We start from the raw sequence: 18086 nt of genomic DNA on the forward strand, positions 1-18086 counted from the left end.
TAGATCCCAAGTAAAATTTCGGGTCTTTAAAAAAAAAAAAAAAAAAAAAAAAAAAAAAAACTCTGGGTCTTATTGAAGCAAAGGACAAAGGATTTATTCTGGCCAGGGCCCAGGAAGCAGAAAACAGACAGTTCTGTCACCACAACATTGTACGCGGGTGAGGGGGCTACTTAAAAACAGAAAAACCACAAAGGAGGGGGAGCGGGAGAGGCAAATACAATCATAAGACACATTTCTCAGAAATTTGCACCTTTTGTACATACTCAGGAAGTAAGCTAACGTCTGCTCCATAGTTTAAAGACACTGTGGTCAGGGTGCAAGTGGGTGAGGGTGAAGATGTCAGCTTCTATGTGACTGGGCTCATGCAGAAAGGGGGTCCGTGAGATGTCCAAGCAGAATGGTATCAGCCTGACTTAATTTTCAAATCAGCCCATAAAATAGGTAGTTAGTCTAAGTTCACAAACTAGTAGGCTTTTGACATCCCTTGAAACTACATAGAGCAGTATCCAAGATGTCATCTTCATATAAGCAAATTATGTTTAACAAATACCAGTATCTCAGAATGGACACCAAACTAACTGGTAATGAATATACAAAATTGAAAGGCTGACCTGGGTTTTAGATGTCTCTGAATGTATGAGGCATCTCATGCTAAGAACTAAAACTCTTAACTGAAAGGCTCTCTCCAGAGCTTGAGCCATTGAAACCCACTGGTGACAGGCAACTGGTATGCTTGGATCCATCAAATCATCTATCCAACAGGTCAGCAATTCATGCCCCACTGATGGTAGGCAAGTGCTGCAATCATCTCATTCCAAAAATAGCACACAGATATACATGAGATGTCACGTCCAGATGTTTTTGGCCACCAGGGAGCATAGTGTGAGTTGTATAAGGAAATCAACAACTGAGGAAATACAATTTTCTGGAAAATATCAACACCTTTTCTTATATTAACATTTTTTCCAGAATAAATCATTCCTAGATCTCTATTTAGTAATTTATTTTCATTAATATATAATAACTGTATTTTCATGGGCTATGATATGGTAATTTGACAAGTGAAGGTAATGTATAGTGATGAAATTGGAGCAATTAGCACTTGCATCACCTTCAACATTTACCATTTCTTGGTGATGTTACCATCAAACTCCTCTCTTCTAGTTCTTTATAAAATATCATAAATTGTTGGAAAATTATATAAGCCAAATTATATTGTTACATTGTGTGCATGTACAAATATGTAACAACAAATCCCACCATTGTGTACAACTATAATGGAACAATTAAAAACTGAAAAAAAAAATGATAATAAATTGTTGTGAACTATAGTCACTGTACTGTGCTACAGGATACTAGAACTTGTCCGTCCTAACTGTATTTTGCTACCCATCATCCGTCTTCCCTTTCCTTATTACCACATTTTCTCATGCATCATTTACACAATGACTTAATCACAGGGACAACATTTCCTGAAACAATTCTACTTTTCAAGAATCGTTAAATCTTCATACTTATAAAGCTTTTTTTTTCCCCCATGCACTTAAAAATCTGTGATATCCATTCCAAAGCTAATTTGAACCTAGATTTCCCAGCTTTATTCAAACTACATGCTTTCTTCAGCTTTCTAGATATCATCCAGCCAGGTAGATTCTCACAAACTCAGCAGCATGTTAAAATACACAGAGAAAAACTGACATGATGCTGACAAAGCTTAAATGTCAGGGCCCTAGAGCATGGCCCTAGGAATGCTGAGAGGCGTGGGCAGTTTGTGTTCTCTGTGGAAGGGGACCTAAGAAGCACTTCTCTGTAGGCATTTCTGGTAAAGAGATTTCAAAAAAAGGAAACTGAATCACTGACACAAATACTACGTTTGCATTCTATAGTCACATTTTCTTATACTTTCTCTTAAGGAAGACCCCCCACCATATTGTATGAGCTTGTGACCCCCCAAAATCCCAAATCTGCCCTGATACACAGAAAAAAGTTTATAAAAGTACTGTTTTGGTTTATACTCCCCGCTGCTTAAGTTTCCAATCTAGAGGGAAACTCCCCATTTTTAAAAATCAGTACTGGGGCTAGGTAATAAAAAGTGATTTTCAAGTAAATATCTTTAAATTACTGATTTCATTATGTATTTTCCAATACCAAAACAGAAAATAAAATAAAACTTTCAGAACTTTTAAGCTCTTTGACATTTTCTCCAATAAGTTATAACTTTCAGATGGACAGGACATCTGAATTCTGAGAAGAGTGTATTATTACTGCTCCCCACAATAGCAGTCCTAAGTGGATTTTTCTTGTTTAGGCTAGTGAATATAAAAAGCAAACATTTCTCACATGACTGATATATTTGCCTTTAACAAAATGATCCCAGCTAAAAATTATTAGGAAACAGATCAGCAGCCCCACTGGACTCTGAAGCAATGTAATTAGGTAGTCCAACACTACATTTTATCAAAAACTCTGACAACCTAATAACCAGATTGTCATCAGAAAGACATTGAAAAATGATACTGTGTTTATTCCAGCATTAAAATACCACCACATTTTTTTTTCCCTGTGGAAAAGAATTTTAAATCTATCAGGGATGTATCCTGGTGGTCTGGATGGTGTTTGAGTGCATACCATGAAACTGAAGAGAAGTCATTTTGATTTAAAGTTTAAGAAAGAATTCTGCTTGATTTTAATCACTAAACCCCTGTTGTGTTAAAAGGGGATGCTAATAAAATGCAAACTGATATTTGTTGAACATCTAGAGTATACTTGGCACCAAATTCAATCTTCTGTATTATGGATTCTCAACAACCATCAGAAAGGGGTGCTATTGGTATCCTCATTTCCAGAGATGAGAAGATAGCTCATCCAGGTTAAGGACCTGTGTATCTAACAGACAGTTCTCAGCCACTGCAATGTATTGCTGAAAGATGGGGGTTTCAGTTGGTTTGGATGGGATAGGGTACGTAATGTTCTTTGCAAGAAAACCATTACTTATTTAACCTTAAATGACAGTAAATCCAGTGTGGACTGACCTGTAAGTCGAATTCTATGCTTACTATGACATGGAAAGAAAAAAATTTTATTGGTATAGATTATTCATACAGTTGTACAATTAAATAGAAAAAGAAACATTAAAATATAGCTTTAGTTTAAAATTACTCTAGCTTCCATTTAATTAGTCAATCATAAAAAAGTATCCACTAATCTGTACAAGAATAAACCTCAGGGTGTACATTTCTAAGATGACCTTTAGAATGTTAATATTTAAAAATCTTACAGTTTTATCTATTAGGATATAAATGAGTTATCCAATGTAAATCACTGTCAAATTTGCACATGCAAATTGGGTGGCTGAACTAGTCAGTAATAATTACGTGACATAAAACTTTGGGGAGATTTTTTTTCCTGAAACATACGGAAATATCCCAGACAACTTAAATGCCCAGTCAACCAATCCTTCCTTATATCTGAAAGACGTTTTAAATTCCCCAAGCACTTTCTCATTCTATGATTCCATTTGATACCCATAACTACACATTGTTGGGGTTTTTAATATTTTTTTAGTTGTATATGGACACAATACCTTTATTTAATTTACTTATTTTTATGTGGTGCTGAGGATAGAACCCAGTGCCTCATATGTTCGAGGCAAGCACTTTGCCACTGAGCCATATGTGTGTTAATTAACACACACACCAAAAAAAAAAAATCATTCCAAATGTCACAAACATAATTTTGAAAAACAAAGATGACACATATAGAGGAGCCCAAACTGTATGGCTATATTTAATTCAAAAACATATTCTTTTTTTGAAATTTTATGAACTATATTTATTGATTGATTGATTTTTTTTGAGGTTGGCTTTTTAAATTGGTTTTGTTTTATAAATGCATGACAGTGGATGCATCACAATTCTTATTACACATATAAAACAATTTTTTTTATACCTCCATTTGTATATAAAGTATGTTCACACCAATTCATGTCTTCATACATGTACTTTGGATAATGATGTCTGTTGCATTCCACCATCCTTGCTAATCCCCTACCCCCTCCCTTTCCCTCCCACTCCCTTCCCTATCTATAATTCATCTAATCCTCCCATGCTCCCCCTCCCTACCGCACTATGAGTCAGCCTTCTTACATCAGAGAAAACATTCGGCATTTGTTTTTTTGGGATTGGCTAACTTCACTTAGCATCATCTTCTTCAATGCCATCTATTTACCTGCAAATGCCATGATTTTATTCTCTTTTATTGCTGAGTAAAATTCCATTGTATATATATGCCACATTTTTTTTATCCATTCATGTACTGAAGGGTATCTATGTTGGTTCCACAGTTCAGCTATTGTGAATTGTGCTGCTGTAAACTTTGATGTGGCTGTGTCCCTGTAGTATACTACTTTTAAGTCCTTTGGGTATAGTCCGAGGAGAGGGATAACTGGGTCAAATGGTGGTTCCATTCCCAGATTTCCAAGGAATCTCCATACTGCTCTCCACATTGACTGCACCAATTTTCAGTCCCACCAGCAATGTATGAGTGTGCCTTCTCTGGGCTCAGATCTAGGTTTCCATAACATGGTTAAATATACCAAGAAGGGTGGAATATGGGTAATTATGGGATCTGCTATGGTGCCTCCCTCCAGAAAATAGGAAAAAAAAAAAAACTGAAATCAACCACAGGCCAAGCACACTTGGTCCTTCTGTGATAAAACTAAGCTGAAAAAAAAATGGGCTATAGAGATCCAGCACTGTTGTTTCTGCATAAAAACAGCTACTGATGGTACCTGGACCCCACAACACCATTTCTGCCATCAAGGTCAATCCACCCTGAGAACTATGAAAGAATTAAAGGATCAGTAGAAGCTCCACCATCTGATACATTACTAGACTTTAATAAACGGGCTAATTTAGATAACAAAATTGGTTTGTTGTTAATTGTATTAACTGGATATTCTGGTTTGCATTACATTAGTTAGTTTTTTTCAAAAGAAATTTGGAAATGGAAGTCCTTCTGATTTATATTGAAAACATGGTGAGATGTGATATTGTAAGCCAGTATTATTATTATTTTTAGTGGTCAAAAAATATGATATGGCACAAAAATATAAGCCTCATAGGTTACGTATATGTCTTAGCATTTTATAAGTCTGTTCTTCCCAGTTATGACATTCTGGAAACATATTTGAATAAAGTGTGCACGCTTTTGTATTTAAATCAGTTATTTTAAAAAAATGTTTCTAAAAGTACAAGACAAAAGATAATGTAAAGGATATTCATATATAAGAAAAATTCAAAACCATGGAAAACAAATCTGCAATCTGGAGTCGGTGTAGTGGCAGCTTGAGCCAGTGTGCGGTAGTAGCTGGAAGATAGCAGGAGAAGGTCACATACTGTATCCTTGGGCATGATTACTTTGTGAAAATTCATCAAGATAAATACTTTGGATTTGCAAGTATACATACCTTGTAAGTACATTATAGTTCTACAGTTAACAGAAAACAATTATTCTCTCCTATCAATGGTTTGTCAGCTAGATCAGGAACAAAATATACACTTGAGGCAGGAGGGTAGGCAGCCTGAAAATACTTCAAAGTTTTACTATGCAAACTATTGAGCTGCTGAGAGTCTTATTAGGATCTCTTAGCATTCCTTTCCCTTACAGCATCAAACAATTTATATAGCAATTCACTATATTAACTCCTGTAATGAAAGTGTGAGGCTTGTGGTCAATCATAATTGTGCTCTACAAATTCCAGAACATGTTTGCTGGGAGGTAGGGCTATGATGGCTCAGTGAGCAATGTGGAGAACTTTCAGAGTAACAGCTCGTTAACAATTCCACTTAAGATGTCCACACTTTTTTTTTTTTTTAAGAAACAGCAGAGTGATGAGGTTCATTTTGCTGTCCTAAAAGTCAGAAGACATTATGTTAAATAGATTTACAGTTTTTCCTTCTGAACCATCAATACATTAAATAGTAGGTTAAACCTACATTTGATTTCAATTTCCACAAATGAGAAATGTGAAGGCAATTGAAGTCCTACTTCATTTTCTCTTATCCGGTCAGTTTCCAATGTTTTGGAAGCAACAGCCGGAATTGTGTTTTGCATGTATGCCAAGACTAAATACTGATATTATAACTGTATGTTGTGGCTTGGATCTTAAATGTTCCAAATGCCATGGGTTGAAGGCTGGCCACTAACTAATGGCACTCTTGGGAGGCTGAAAAATCATTAGGAAGTGGAGCCTAGGAGAGGGAAGTCAGTTCATCGGGGGCATGTCCTTGAAGGGGCTACTGGGAACCCAGCCTCCCACCCCTCCCCACATTCTCTGGCCACCATGAGGTGAGCAGCCTACTCCACCATGCTCTCCCCACCATGAGAAACCACTTCACTACAACAGGCCCAAAGGTAACCACAGACTGAAATTTCTGAAATCATAAGCAAAAATCAACATTTCCTCCTTTTATATTGATTATCTCAGGTAATTTTGTCACACTGATGAAAAGTTGCCTGACACACTACTACGTACAACTCATACTATTTCAAGAAGTTGATTTGGTCACAAAAATACCAAACAATGTATTAGTTGATTTAAATGCCCAGATTTTATTTATTAGACCTAGGAACTTTGGTGCAGAGAACTTATCAATGACACTAACAGCTATTGCCCAGCACCAAGCAATGGGAATTGCTTATTGAATGATTTGCTACCTGAATCAACCTTAATGTGCAGAGGGGGATACTTAATGATAGTTACATTTTAGCCTTGGTTCCTTCAAATCACCAATCTATTAATTTTACAAAATAGGTGACTTTCGAGAAAGAGTATCCCCACCATTTTCTCTGCTTAAAAAAACAAAAACAAGGAATTCAAATTTTTGAATTACTTTGCCTCACTCGTGATAAATGAGAAAAGTAAATATTCTTAAGTTAAACCAATATTTTTAGCTTAACAAATCACCTACTGGTGACCCAGTAGCTTAACTTATCTGAAAGAAATTAATTGTTCTTTGTAACAAAAAGAATTTGGCTCCCATATTAAATAGAATCTCAACAAGTAGTGACCAGGAATGGTTATAATAGTAACATTATTTATTTTTTTACTTTTAATTTTCTAACTCTTCTTTATCAACCATCAGGAGGCTACAGCAAATAAATAAACAAATGCATCCTGTGGAAATGCCAATGTCTGTCTCTAGAAAGAGGGGTAAAAAAAATCACTTTTGTAAAAATAACCTTTCTGGGAAAAGATGTGACAACAGATCTTAAGGAATAGATGTTCCTTATGGTACTTGCAGGAAGCACCCAACCAAAAAATACATCGTGAGACTGGCGGGGGGGGGGGGGGGGGGGGATATCATCCAGTATTACAGGGCTGAGGGGAGCCCAGGACGCCACCTGCCTGTCTTGTGCCAACTGCCAACAGGTTTCATTTAATTCTACCATCAAAGGGCTACTCTTATATTCCCTGGGTTCTTTCTCCTGGCTGTGCCTGAAGAAAAACCCACTCAAAGACCATAAAACTCTAACAAATAGTTCAAACAGTTTAATGCAAGCAACCCCCCAAATCCTGCCACATCGGGCCAACCTAAAATTGCAGTCACTTTTCTTTTGCCTCTCTTAATTACTACTCACAGAGAAAAATATCTTTGTTTTGACGATTTTTCTGATTCTTTAGAAAAATGGTTCAGGAATAGATTCAGGTGATATTTTGGTACATGAAATAAATATTCTATTTATCCTATTACATCTCTCTTCTGTAACAACAGTTGTTCCTATTCACTGTGGTTACTGTAGATGCCATGTCTACTTTCCATAGTCTATGCTCACGTAAGCATTTAATGAAGAATCACCTTGTGGCTACTTGCCTCATGGTTACACCCAACAGGAAACTATGAAGGAGGAATCATTTTTTTTCTGAAATGTAACCATTAAGGAAAGAGAAAAGATGGGCTGGGGCTATAGCTCAGTGGCAGGGTGTTTGCCTAGCATGTGTAAAGCACAGGGTTCGAGCCTCAGCACTACATAAAAGTAAACATATAAAATAAAGGCATTCTGTCCATCTAGAACTACGAAAAAAAAATTTTTTTAAAAAAAGGAAAGAGAAAAGCCTGGTGTGTCAGGAGCACAAGTGAATCACAGTCCCAATGGGGAAGGAGGTGACCACCAATGGCTAAGATTTCAGGGGTGCTCTCCCAATGCTGTTCAATTGAAGCTCTACTTCTAAGACAAAGCAGTGTTTCGAAATTAAATACAAAGCTTGAAATGCCTACATGCCCAGATAAAATAATACAGTTGCTCCAGAACTTTATGCACATGACCCTTTTGAGATTTTTATAATATCTCTGAACCATTGTTCTAAAATTAATATTTTTCTTTAAATCAACTCAATTTTGCCCATCTAAATAAATTCTTTGAAGGAGACAACTTTATATGACCACTATAAATTTCCAGTGTCACTTGTAGATATATTGCATGTAGCCTATATCATTTTGTAGAAGCATACAAAAAATTAATGTGATCAACTAAAACCATGTTCATTCATTTCATCCCATGTGCCACATGGACTACTGTAAGAACATGTTGGTTTGAATTCGTACTAAAGAGTAAATGAGTGACATCTTACATGTATTGAAACCTCAATGAGACCCCATAAATTTGTGTCAATTAATTGTACATGTACACATGAATTCTCGATACCCCTCCCTCCATCCCGTCCCCTTAACAAGGTTAAAGGATGAGAGGCACCAAAGAGGTAGGGAGGACAATGAGAAGCTCAAGGAGCATGTGTTAAGGCTGAATGCTGGGGGCCAAGTACGCTGGGGAGGGCTGGATGCTACAAGCCAGAGACAAGGGTTCAAAAGAGCAGGCTATGGTCCACTTCATAATTATTTATATCTGGGCTTTCCCTAAGACTGTGTCATAGAGGAAGTCCTCTGTACTGCTTGATTTGAAGGTCTTTAATCTACTTCTCTGCACATGTCTGAGCTCACAAATTACCCATCACAAAGAAATGGCATGCTGCTAATAGCTCTCTCCCTCTCCTTGGGGCTGACAGTACAGAACAAATGCCAGCATCTGTGCTGAGACCAAATTCCTGGAATACTAACTGTGGTCCCCAATGGGAGATGACACATTACCTCGAGGTCACCCCAAAACTCTTGGAATGAGGTCCTGAATTCCATTGCTTCTTGCCCCACTCACCACAGAGAGTCCTGGCTCTTTATGGACATCCTTCTTTCCAGTCAGAATCTCAATTCTCTGATTGACTTTCTATTGCTCTCAACACCTAGCTCTCAACAAAACTGATGCCTAGTTTATAGAAAAAAAATGAGTAAATCAGAAGGAATCAACATAGTGAATGAATGAATAAATGAAAGGATAAATCAGCTTTGCAGAAAGAAGCACCTGCATGAAAAACGCATGCCTCCAAATTATCCCAACCACATTCAAAGTCATCAAGAACACCACATGAAGCCATTGGGTCTACCATATCCCTATTCTTTTTCAAAGAAATTACAGATTGTGCTCCCTTTGTCCTGTGTGGACAAAGATCTACTGTACTCTCTTTTTCTCTCTCAAAGTGGCTCCTTCTTAACAAGCTGTGAAATCTTGGTCAACTTACCTAAGCTCTCTGAACCTCCATTACTTTATCTATTAAATACTAAAAACAGGATCTACCCTATGAGTTATGATTAAGATTAAAGGAGGAGAGCTCAAGAAAAGTAATTCAAAAGCCAAAGATGCTGGCTACGTTTTTGAAGCAGATTATAATATTACCTTGGTAAATATCAAGAGGAAAATGACCCATATTGTTACATTGTAACAGCCACAACTTTCATTTTGCTGTCCTTAGACATCCCTTTGGCCAACATCAAGTTCTTCTGCTTTTACAGACAGAATGGAGCAGGTCAGCAAGTCTGAGTGGCATGAACACATCCAAGTATGTTCGTAAATGTACCTTGACAAATGTATCCTGGTCTGGCCATCAGACCACAATCCATTACCATTTTGAAGACCCCGGCATTTTTCACTTCTTTCTCTCTCTGTGCCTCCTATATTTCTAATACCCACAGAATATTGCTCATTGCTAAATCAGAAGGATGAACACCTGCAGCCACAGGAGGGGAAATTTGGTACCTGATGCCTGCAATATATTTCAGACAGAAAATGCTACCCCCATGCCTCTACCTAGGAGATGGTAAACTACTCTGACATCTCAGCTGTTGCCCCTCCAAGCAGATTCACGCAGCTCTTGGATAACACCCCCTCCAGGCAGGCATCTACTCTGTTTACAGTTATTCATCATGACTGGCTATCCACAGACACAGCCTTGGTGTTAAACCGAATGGCCCCATAGACCCCTAGTCCAATACAGCTGGAAGATTAAATAAGACATGGACAGTAAAATTGCAGTGTCTTCCTTGAGATGCAGAGGCTGAAGCCGACCTGCTAAAGAGCTCTCCAGAGCTCCAGTATGGAATGGCTCCCAATAAGGGGAGCAGGATCCAAAATCTAAGATGCTTCAGGGTCAAAAAGTTCTCCAGAATAGCTCCTATGGGTGTCATGAGCCAGTATGTCAGTAATGAAAAATATTGACTATTTTTCAGGGGGAATATTCTTGAACCACAAGGACTAGTATGCATTCTAAGTGCCAGGGCAAGTTTCTCACCCTCTGGGCTACCACACATCTATTGTGATTCCACACACATCTCACTGGAAAAATCTGTCCAAAACCACAAAAATGGAGAAAATGTGCTTCTCCTTCTGGATCATCTGAATGTAGAATCATGGGGAAGTGGAGACATAATGTTCTCAAGAGGTTGTATCTGGGCCTTGGAGTCCCCTAAAATGAACATCCTGGTTAAAACAAAAGGAACTTGCATTTCCTCAAAAGGCAGTTAGCCACAGTCACACAATTGGAAGTGAATCTGAGAACCCTAGAAAGAGGACCACATTTACCCACTGACAGAGAAGTACTGGAAAATCAATCCAAGGCTCTAAGGGAAACGAGAAAACACAACTAGAAATTTCTAGCATGGCATGCAATCTTCATTGTCATGATCCTTCAATTCTCAGTTTAAGTATAAACATACTCCCCCCTGAAGTAGAAAAAGGATTAAGTACGCAGGACATTTTAGCAGTTCTGTGTAGCATATGTTCATAAGCGTTCCTTTTGTAGCATCTGTGGATTCATTCTGGAGTAGGGTAAGCTGGAGCAAAGCAATTTGGCATGCTTGCATTTGCTTTATCAGGAGAAGCAAGCACAGACTGCAGGGGCCACCCTGACCTGAGCCTGCAAAGAAGCTTCCCAGAAGCCCTAGGGAGGCTGCAATTGTTTTCCTTACAGGGATGCTCAAGCTGAGCCATCTTTCTTGAAAAACTGTAAATGAGCTTCATTCAAATTATCCTCACGAAAGTGGTGGCCAAACAGACAAGAGTGATTATTATTGTACACATTTAATTTCTGACCAACCTCTATAATCACCCTGCTATTCTGGAAGTCAGTCTGGCAGTGTCTATCTACACTGCTACACACACCTCAAGGTCAGCATTCCATGCCACCCCAACCTAAGGATCACTTTAAGTACATATGTGCTTCTCCAATCTGTACATCTACTTCTGTACGCTACAGTCACTACAGGCCTCAGTGATGACATGGTAGAATTCTTCATGTTCACAATATAACATCAAATGGAAAAAGCAGTATGTACCATTCCTTTGGGGGGCAGAGGGCCTACATTAGCTACAGGGAAAACTAAGTGGAAAAAAAAATACCCCCAAATGCCACAGTTGATCATCTCTGGGCAACAGGATGAGGAGCAATTTATATTTTCTTCTCTTTTGATAATTTAGTTTCCAAATATTCTAAAATGCAAATGCATTGTAGTAGGAATAAAGTAATTACAAAGAGATTTAAAGATACAGAATGGCATTTACAAAAAGGTTTTTCATTTGCAAAACAAAGATGCATTTCCATTAAAACAAAATAATTGACCTGCACTGTTGACAAAGAACTACATCATACCTCACATTCAGCTTTGCTATTATTACTATCACTACATCTTAAGTACATGCTGCAGGCAATACCCTGCAGTAGATATCAGTACTCAACTAAGTAACCCAGGCTGTAACTTCACATTACTGGGACTCTCGCAGTGTTATTAAAGATGGAGAGCCTGAAAAGCACCATTTAACACAGGTGATAATCCATCTGCCTGCTCTGTATTCCACCTTCCCAGAGAATCTCTTTTAAGCCTGCCAAGTATGTTTAAGTAGAATTAAGTAGGCAACCAGCCAGGTGGACCCTGGGCCACAGCTAACTCTATCAAGGGTGGGCACTTGACCTACTTCAAGCCATTGGGGTTCTTTCCCCCAAGAAAGAGGAATTGGAGTGCTGGAATTCCACTTAGTTCTACTGGCCTCTTGATGGGGCAATGAAAGCTGCAGGGGTAACCATGTTGGACCAGATGTGCATAGAGAAGCAGAGGAGCCAGTCTGGAGAGAGAAGGGATGAAACTGTTGACTGTTTGTTAGGATAAAGACACTAAAAGATAGTGTGTAGCACATGTTTATCCACTGACCTGTCTTACTCCTGTTACTTTTTGAGCATCAATCACTTCCTGTCCCCTGTCTCAGGAAGCTTGCTGTCCAACTCACCTTCAAATCAGTAAGCTATCTAGTGGCCTCACAGCAAAAGCCACATCTTTTGTTTTTTCTGTTGTTCGTTTTGTTTCTTGAAAAGAAATTAATCCTAAGATACATTTGCAAGGGTTCATACAAAATGATGAACCCTCTTCCACTGATTACAAGTTGATTCCCTCCTCCTGTCCTATTTTTCAGATCTCCACTCCAATGTCATTAACACAGAGAAGCCATCTCTGAGCACTCCAAATAAGGCCTACCTTATTTTACCTCCCCATGTTTGCTAAATAGTGCTTAACATCACTTTCCACTGTGCATTTTTTTTAAATCTACTAATTATGACTTGTCTCCCTCCCTGGGGTATAAAATCATCAGCAGGGCCCATTTCCTTCATACCCCATGCAGCACATTCCTGGCACATTACAGGAGGTCAATGGTGTTGAATGCTGAGTCAAGTGAGTACACATTCATTCACTCAGTCTACTCACATAGTTATGCACTTAAAAATGTGCAAGAGTTAGTCCTCTCTTAGTAAGGAACCAATGATTCAAAGAGAGGGATTAGGTACATGTGCGAAAACAAGAAACAGACACATGGCAGACACTTGCAAGGGCCTAACAGCAATTCTCCTCTTCTGCCTAGTAGGTAAAGGTCTGGGATGGGAAATTTTGTGTCAAGTTTGACCAGGTCATGGGTATCCATATTAAACATTATTTGGAAGATGTTTCTGAATGAGAAGAACATGTGAATTTGTAGCCTGGGCAAAATAAATCCATCTCCCCAATGCACTATGCATCAATCAATCCATAGAGGTCCTGAATATAACAAAACAGGAAGAAAGAGAAATTTTCTCCTTTTACTGCCTCAGTGTTTGAGCTGAAAAACATTTCATCCTCTCCTGACCTCAGACTGGGATCTATACTTTCAGATTCCCTGCTTCTCAGGCCTTTAGGCTTGGACTGAATTATATCACCAGCTTTCCTGGGTCTACAGCTGGCAGATGACAGATCATGGGACATCTCAGCCTCCATAATTAAGTGAGCCAGCTCCACATAAAAAAAATAAATAAATAAGTAACATATTGATTCTGTTTTTCTGAAGAATCCTAATACAAGCCCCCATTTTACTGGAGTGTCCTCCCTCCACAAACCTTTGTGCCCAAGGAAGGTGAGATTATCCTAGATCAGGGTAAATCCTTACTATTTAAAATAGAAAGTGTGGCAGTGCTTGTATATCTGTCTCTGCAGCTCCTGGTGCAGCTTGGCAGGGCCAGGTAGAGATCCATCCCCATACCCAACACACACACACACACACACACACACACACACAGCCACCTCCAGGCATGGGCAGCCTCTTCTCTTTACTTAATTTACCAACCAAATTTTATTTTCTTTTTTTTTTTTTTTAAGAGAGAGTGAGAGAGGAGAGAGAGAGAGAGAGAGAGAGAATTTTTAATATTTATTTTTTTAGTTCTCGGCGGACACAACATCTTTGTTGGTATATGGTGCGGAGGATCGAACCCGGGCCGCACGCATGCCAGGTGAGCGCGCTACCACTTGAGCCACATCCCCAGCCCCCCAAATTTTATTTTCTATGTGTGCCATGATCAAGTTGGGAAGCACCATGGAAGCCTTTTGAGATAATCCCAAATTGCATGCCATTGTCCAATTTGGGTAGGAATATGTAGCTGTGATGGGCCAAATAAAATCTTGAGGGGATTCTGCTGGGGGTTTATAGGAAAGGTTCCTTGCTTTTAAACAAGAATACATGAGAACAGTCTCTTTTGCCAGTGGACATTGCTATGTCTGCTTGTGGCTTCCTGAGCTGAAGCAGCCATCTTAGAACAGTGAAGGCAGCCAGCCTAAGAACAAAGCCAACACACTGAAGATGGCAGAAGAAAAACAGCAAGCCATGGGGACCTTCATGACAATGGTGAGCCACTGAACCAACCTCTAGCTGCACATAACCCAGAAGTTCTTCTTCCTTAAGATAATTCATTTTTCTTATTCCAATGGGTTTTATTTTGTGGATTTTCAAATATAAATTGGAAGAGCAATTCACAAAATAATTGACAGTGCTTAGCAATCTGTCACCAGCTTAGTGCTCAAAATCCTCTCCCTGCTGCACAGTGACAACCATCAAAGGCACCCTGGTGGGTCCCCAGTTGCTTGACACCAGGGAAAAGTGGATTTCAGTTGGATTCCAGACATTCAGAGCCAGGATTTTGTAGTGGCTTCCCATCAATCATGACATCCATGGCGTTCAGCAGGTAGATATGGAGAGGGTGGGAAGCTTTTTTCTTTTAATTCCCTTGTTTTTCAAACCATTTTGAGTTGACTTTTTGATTATTTGCAGCCAAAAGCATCTTCAGTGATAAATCTATCTTCAGATAATTAGCAGTAAATTTATGTGGCCTCCTTTGAGCTAAGACTCAGGAGAAAATGGTGCAGCAATTCATAATTCTGCCAACATTCCCCCAAATCTTAGGATGATGGATCTTAAGTGAATTTTTCCCAAAAAGAAAGACAAGTGAGATGCCAGAAAAGGATTAATCATGTGATCATCTGACACTCATCAGGAGAGTCATAAAGCACGCTTGAATGGTGAAGCTTCACCTTGTCTCAGTGTTGAATTAGGGGCAGCATAATTTCAAAATTCCAATCCATACTTTATGTTAGTCCTCTTGTGTATAGTTTTCCCTTTCTCTTTTAGAGAACTTCAACAGACTTGGCTTGTTTTGTCTTAGGAGCATGTCCAAAAACAGAGGTTCTAAAAAGTAATCTCCAACTCCCCCAAAATCCCATTCCCATTAAGGATCTTTGCTCCCAGACCTTAAATTCAGTGAAAAGAATGTGCTGGATAACTAGCAGAAAGGACAGGAATAAAGTTCAGGTTGGTTTGCTTTGCTTAAGCTGTTCTGTTTCCTCTGATCTTGTTTAGATAGACAGTTGCAGTAGAGTGTGCAATGGGTTTTCCTGATACGGAGGGAAAAGCTGGAGATTTTGCAGTACTGAGGCTGGCACCTGTTTCCTAGTAGAGTTCTCAGGCAATGACAGGATTCTGGATTGTGACAGTGACAAGATGCTGGGAAAATGAATACTGGGGCCTTGAAGCCACAGTATAAAGATCCCAACCTCTTTTGTATAGATACAACAAAGCTATGCAGCACTGCATGAATAAGGGGCTTGCAGGGTGACAGTGTGGACTAAAGATCAGAGGGTCATTTCCTGAATGTTCAGTGCTAAAGCAAACCTGCAGCACTTTTGTATCAATAACCCTAACTGAGTAGAAACCTCAAACAAGATGGAACTTTGCAACATTCAGAGGGGAAAAAAATATATAATCAAGCATGCACATATGAATGATTAAAATTCATGCCTGCAACACTCAAAATGTCCTTTTCAAAATTAAATCAGAATGCAAACTCAATTTTTTAATTTTTAATTGGTTTGACATGTCCTGAGCTCCCAGCAGACACCACAGTCCCAGGCAGGCCAAGTTCCTTTTAGGTATTCAATATGTTCACTGCTATAAATTGTGCTACCTTGAAAAAGAAAAACTAACTGTAAAACAGAAAGTTCTATAGTTGATGAACACTATTAAATATTTTTAAAACATTCAAATAAAAGGCAATCACAGACTACTTTTAATTCCCTCTACATAATGTCACACCCACTTATGAGAAACTACTTCATTTCCCCTCATGTGCTGGAAATTAATGAACATTGAATATAAAGAAAAGAAATGCCCAGTATGTATGGCACTTTAAATAGTTGAGATTCCCAAATAATACAAAAGCATTCTCAAGTCACACATGGGATATGAAGTGAAAATGTTCTTGGAGGAAATATTCTCTAATAATACTTACCTACTTCAGAGGGTGCTGCAAAGCTCTATTAACACCAAGGAACACTTTGAGATCTTCAAATAAAATCACCATAGAAATGCAAAGTATTATTATTATAGTTTTGAAATAATTTCACACCTAGGGATGAGAAAACCCCAGGCCAAATTTTACTGCTTTTCTCCTGTCTGATAAACAAGAAATGCCACAAGCATGGAGGATAGGGATGGAAATCAAACAGAACAAAGACTTCAAAGTTTCGCTTTTACTAAAGTTTTGTATTCCCCTATATGTCATTTCAGGGAATTGGGGTGGGGGTGGGGAGTGTCCTTAAAGGTCAGGGTTAAGAACAGAGTTAAATACAGTGACAAAATTCTTTGTAGCTTTTGTACCAGATAAAGCAGCAGCTAGCTGATATGAAACTTGGTCCTCTTCTGTGGGACACATTTCCTACCAAAGCACCTGTCAAACTTAAAAAATGGCCATACAAATCATTACCCGAATCATCCACCACTATGACCTCACCTATGAGGTCAAAAAACTGCTGCTTCAACATAAGGATTTCTATTCTGCTACTGAGAACACTGAGAAAGATAGTCATGTGTTATGCTAATGGTGATGGTGATTATTATGATGATGATGATAGTGGTGGTGATGGTAATCACTCTGGTGTTGATGATAATTAAGGTAAGGGTAGAACAGAAGTCCTCAAAATACAAATTCTTGGTCCCCATCTCAGGCCTTGAAGATAGAACCCACCTATTTCTCTTAACTATAGACATTAGGATAACAACTGAAATATTTGTAAAAAACACATCTTGATTAAAGAATATAGACTCTACAGACAAACTAGCTGGTGCCTTATCCCAATTCTAACACTTCCTATCCATGGGCTGAACAAACTACTTATCTTTCACCCTCAATTTCCACATCAATAAAATGGAAATTTTAGTTATGACCCAGCTATACAAATGAGATGCTATTGTCACTTACTTCATAAGGGAGTTGAGTAGGAAAGTAAACAATCTTTTAAAAGCATACATTAATTCCAAAATAGACAAAAGTTTATATGAAACACAACCAACCAGATAACTTGACTAAGCAGTAGGAAAAAATACCAATACTATCTATTTAAACAAAAATTTTGATATATTTGGAGGCTGTTGGGACCAGAAGTGGTAGAATGTGTGCCAGAGAGTCATTACTAAAATTGATAGATTAGGAAAAAATAATTTAAGCACATTATTATAAGTAGAGAGATAAACACCAGAAGTGTGAGAATTCAAAGTTGCCAATTTTAAGGAAAAGGTCTGAACAGAGGGAGGGAGGTAGAAAAAGGGAATAAATGTTGCATTATTTCAAAATATTATTTTACTTAATGTAGATACATTGTTTTTATCAAAATAAAAATGAATTTTAAAGGATAATTCATACTGTTTAAAAGTACAGTCTTGTATTTCTTATATACTGGAGTTGATTCAAAGTTTTTCAATTCACGAAAATTGCTTTTTTGAAAACAGACTGATCTAATTCTTCCAACTATGCCCACAAAATGTCCAATTCTTAAAAGTGTCCAATAAACACATCCTTT

The 18086-nt window shown here is 38.3% G+C and overlaps 1 protein-coding gene across 3 annotated transcripts in view; it reads right to left on the reverse strand.

Moving 5' to 3' along the window:
• The window catches only part of FHIT (fragile histidine triad diadenosine triphosphatase), a 1488252-nt gene that overhangs the window by 1411973 nt on the left and 58193 nt on the right, over nt 1-18086 (reverse strand). The window lies entirely within an intron of this gene.

Source organism: Spermophilus citellus (assembly GCF_964194105.1).
Source record: "Spermophilus citellus genome assembly, chromosome: 3".
In the NCBI taxonomy this organism is placed as follows: domain Eukaryota; kingdom Metazoa; phylum Chordata; class Mammalia; order Rodentia; family Sciuridae; genus Spermophilus; species Spermophilus citellus.